Source organism: Penaeus vannamei, unplaced genomic scaffold, assembly GCF_042767895.1.
Source record: "Penaeus vannamei isolate JL-2024 unplaced genomic scaffold, ASM4276789v1 unanchor929, whole genome shotgun sequence".
Lineage (NCBI taxonomy): Eukaryota > Metazoa > Arthropoda > Malacostraca > Decapoda > Penaeidae > Penaeus > Penaeus vannamei.
Window position 1 is genome coordinate 20,001 of NW_027213933.1, and position 5,000 is coordinate 25,000.

At 43.0% G+C, this 5,000-nt stretch overlaps 1 pseudogene; it reads right to left on the reverse strand.

Annotated features, from left to right (window-relative positions):
• Positions 1-4,729, reverse strand: part of LOC138861125 (glutamate receptor ionotropic, delta-2-like) — a 5,343-nt pseudogene extending 614 nt beyond the window's left edge.
• Positions 4,730-5,000: the final 271 nt, after the last annotated feature.

The window sequence follows — 5,000 nt, forward strand, 5'->3', positions numbered from 1 at the left end:
AAACACACAAGTAATATGATTTAAATCTGTGATATTGGAAAATATATACTATCATATTGGGAAACTCGATCTTTGGCCGGGAATTGGTGATTCTGGACCCCTGCGCGACGCCCTAGCGAACAGCTCCTCAGAACACCGATCGGAGACCTCAGTACCCGATCTCCTTCACCAAGATCGGCCTCCCGGCGAAACTCGAATGGAACTCCTTCCGGCCGCAGAAGAACATGGCGAGGCGCTCCACCAGCAGCACGCCTCCTGCAGTAGAGTACCCGATGGCCAGGAGGAAGAAGGCTGCCTGAAGGTGCACGAGGGTGATCGCCCCGGGGCCCTTCGAAGCCTCCCCGCCCCCCGCGCCTGCCACCTTCGCCACCTCGTCCCGCGTCCACTTGTCCACGAGGCCCGCCGACGCCAGCTGCACGAGGCTGAGGGCGCGGAAGGGAAGAAGTGGATTTCATGGACAGTAAACGGGGATAAACGGGGAGGAAAGGCAATCAAAAGAAAAAAATAGGAAAAAAAAAAGAAAAAAAGAGATAAAGATGAAAATTGCCAAAATCATGATATTAACGATATTAAGGATGGAAACGTGAATAAACCATACTAACGACCACAACTCTCGTCATTCTCCCTTCATATATCAAAGAGACACTTTTAGTCTCATTCTCACTAAAGATGATGGCCAGTCCCATTTTCACTTCCTCAGAACCAATTCTATAAGTTGATAATTTTCATCATTAAATGAAATTAGTCTCACGGAAATTTGATGGCACGAAAACCCGGGAAGCCTTAATGACGTCCAATCAGGCGATGCGTTGATGACATTGCGCCGAATCGACCTGCGTTGCGCTTGGTCTCAGATTTATACAAAATTTGTTGGTGCAGGCCATCACAATTTTTTTTCTTTTGATCTTGGTGAAAACAAACGTAAAATAACTCCTTCTTTATCTAAATAATGAAGTAGATGAATAAATAAATAAAAAAAGCGAGAATAAAAATAATCCACCTACAGTTTTTCCAGTTTGCCCTTGTACGGGGAGCCGCTAGGAAGAGCCATGGCGTATCCCTGGGGGTAGAATGTGTTCTTGGCGAAGTGGTAGTTGTGGATGCCCCTCTTTATGGCTCGGATCTCTGCCCCGAGTTGGGCGTTCATGTAAGCGAACTTCCCCGTCAGCACCTGGAGGATAAGGGAGATAAGAGATAACATGTTTTGAAGCCATTTGTATGTCTCTGTAAACTGCTTTGAATTTTTGTTTACATATCTGCCACAGACCTTCTCAACTCCTTCGTCCTCCAAGTGTAGACTGTAGCCGACGGATGGGATCGAAGACGTCCCAGATCTGCTTCTTGTAGATTCCACTTCAGTAGCTTCCTGTAGGGGAGCATGGTAGTCTTAAAAGGGCGGTTGCCTTTGAGTGTTTTTTTGTTTTTGTTTTGTTTTTATTTCATTTTTTTTCTTATTTGTGTGTGTGTGTATATATATATATATATATATATATATATATATATATATATATATATATATATATATTATATATATAGAGAGAGAGAGAGAGAGAGAGAGAGAGAGAGAGAGAGAGAGGCATACAGAAAGAGAAAGAGAGAGAGAGAGAGAGAGACAGAGAAAGAGAGAGAGAGAGAGAGAGAGAGAGAGAGAGAGAGAGAGAGAGAGAGAGAGAGAGAAGAGAGAGAGAGAGAGAGAGAGAGAGAGAGAGAGAGAGAGAGAGAGTGTTAGAGAGAGAGATAAAGAGAGAGAGAGAGAGAAAATGATAGATAAGATAAAGAGAAATAGATACAAAAATATAAATAGAAAGAGACACTGAGAACGAAAATGGCCATGAAAGTCCTCGACAGAAAAGAGATAGAAAATGAGAAACAGCCAATCCGGCCATCCCTTCACCCTCCCCCCCACAACCCCACCCCCCCGCTCCTGCCCTTCGAGGCAACAAAAGCTACAGCCTACCTTGAAGATGAACTCGTTACTCGTCTGGTAAACCACAGTCGCCTTGTAGCCGTCATTCTCGATCGCCCCGAGCAAATCCCACAAGGAATCTATCGGCTTCTCGAAGGTCGGAACTGCCAAAACGGCCGTGAGTGTTCCCGCGTAGAGAGCTGGAACAAAGGGACGTTCGAATGAATGACCGTTATGTCCGTTGGATTTTCGGTTTTCGGTTTTCTTGTTTCTTATTGTTTGTAGTAGTAATAGTGGTGGTTATTGTTATGATTTTCTTATTTAGCTTTTCTTCTCATCATTACTTCTGGTCTTATTAGTACTCTTTTTTCTTTTTCACTCCATACCTCCCTCCTAACCCCTATAGCCCCTCCGAACCCCAACATCCGCCCCTTCCCAACATCCGCCCCTTCCCAACCGCCAAAAACTAACCATAGACCACAAAGCAGAAGAAGAACCACGTGAACAGGACGAAGCGATGGCGACCATTGCTCCATCTCCGCCTTGTTTCCCTGCACGACCATCGAGCGGTACATGTTGAAGGAATAGTTCGAGAGGGAGTCGGCCCGCCATATCCCCTTGAGAACGAGCTCTTCCTTGGCCACACTGATGAGCCAGAGGATGGGACCCACCAGGAGGGTTGCTAGGGAGAGGAGGCCCCATACCTGGAGGGAGAATTGGGGGCGTTAGGAGGGAGGGTGGATGGGGTGGGGTGAGGGAAGGCTGAAGGTGGGTGGGGTGGGGTGAAGAAAGGAGGGCGGGTGAGGTGGGGCGAGAGATCGAGGCTTGGTGGGGTAAAGGTAAGGGGGAAGGGTGAAAGGTGAGGGAGGTGGATGGGTAAAGGGGAAGGAGCATGGGCGAGTGAAGGACCATGGATAAGGGGTGCAGCATAAATGAAAATTCAATAATTTTTAAGTGAAGTTATCAGCCATAGAACAAGAAGCGAAAACATGAGCGCCGTGGCTAACCTCAGCAGTAAAAGGCGAGAACACAGCGAAGGCCCTGTTCTTCTCCGCCGGCGCCGGGGACACAATGGTTGTTGATTCCAGGAAGTAAGGCAGAGTGAAGTCGACGACCACCTCACGCGGTCCTGGAACAAGAACGATTGGAAAAGGAGGCAATTTTCATGTCGGAAAGACATTATTAAGAGTCAGAACGAAAGAATAAGGATGATGTGACAAATCTGGGGAGTTTCGAAATTTTCAAGGAATTAGGATGAGGTGACATGTCTTCGAGTCTTCAACACAGAATAGTTACGATAAAAAATAATCTGACTTTACTAATAGTGATTATGATCGAATCTTAGATTACAAATTCTTTCAATGGACTTCAGATTTGAAGTTAGGTTATGAAGTCTTGAAAATCTATCTGTCCTTCATGCTGACATAAGCTCGAGGTCACGGATTCCTCAAGTTCACGAAAGGACCTTAGCTGACCTGTGATTGTAATTTCATTGATAGCGAAATGAACCTCGTGTCTTGCCACCATGCCAATCATTCCTGTGATCGACCCGTCCGGTAAGACTCCACCCCACTGTCCGTCTTTGGCCAATAAGAGTCGGTATCTGTCAAAAAAGTTTATTATCTTTAATATTCTATTATTATGGTAAGCCATATCTAGAGCCACACTGAAAAATTCGAGATTTATACCACCAAAGGTGTCAGTGCAGGTCAAGACACAGCTATTTGCGCAAGAAAAACATATCAGCCAATCTCTTACACGTTGCAATTTCTGATGGCACTAAAAAGCATCTAGAAAACTGAGATGTAGACAATCAACTTTCATCAAAATGTCATTGAATTGAGGGTCATAGACATTCTAGTAACTCTTGCAGGTTGATACAAATTAGGTAAAACATATAAGGTATGTGAATTATCTGTTACAATATTGCATAAGACTGAGAGCCCCCAATTCCCTACCATGCCAAATTTCCAAATTTATGTTCGACAGGAGAAATTTAATGGAATCAAACTGAAGCAGAATAAAAGAAAAGAAGCATCTATGAGTAATGTCTTCTTCATAGATCTTATTGCACTTGTGAATGATGAATTTTAGATGAAATTGCCTGGTCCATATTCCAAATTTGTCATTCAAATGTAATCTTTGTATCGAAAGTTACACCAAAAAGCTTCAGATTATCCACTAAGTGATTAAGACCCTCAATCAGCTGACTTTGATGCTGTGGCAACTGCGTTCTAGACCGACTGCTGGAGAAGGAAGTGATGCCAGACCACATACCACTTGTATATAAAATGAAGAACAATGGACCAAGAACACTACCCTGAGGAACCCCAGAAGACACAGGGCTAAAGCTAGAATCAACATGAACATGTTCACCAGTTATAAATTCAGTTAAAATACTTCAAACTTTACCACCAATACCAACAGCCTAGTCCCTTCCTAAAACCAAACTGAGTCTCTGGAAGAAACGCTCTCAAATATACAGAAAGACGTTTGGCCAGTAAATGTTCAAAAACCTTAGATACAATTGGCCTATAATCAGTAGTTGAAGACTGGAGTGGAGTCTTGGGATAGGGACAACGTTACCAGTCTGCCAGCACTCTGAAAATGACCCTTTATGAATTAATGGGCGTAATATTACAGCTAATTGCCCACAGTGTCTTAATTGTGCATTATATAGAGTATATAATTGCGCTTCGTATCATGTATCATTTTAACCTGCCCTGAAGGTTAAAAAGTCATCAGACGCCTGGGTGTAGTTGGATATTTGCGAATTTATGGTACTTTACACAACTTGAAAACTGTAAGGACTTCTTATGAAATCTAAGGAATTTTATAAGCTTATCTCAGCCATATACTGCCTGTATTTCTTTATATCATGTATTTCAACGGCCTTTTAATGGTTCACATTTTTAGGACAGAGTACGTTCACACAATATTGTTTAATGATTGAGCACATATCTCTGTCGATCGATGAGTTTATCTATCTATCCACTATTCATCGATCTATCTATATATTATCTATCCATCTGTCCATATATTCACCTACATATCTATCAGTCTATCTATTTATATATAATTTTGTATATTAATT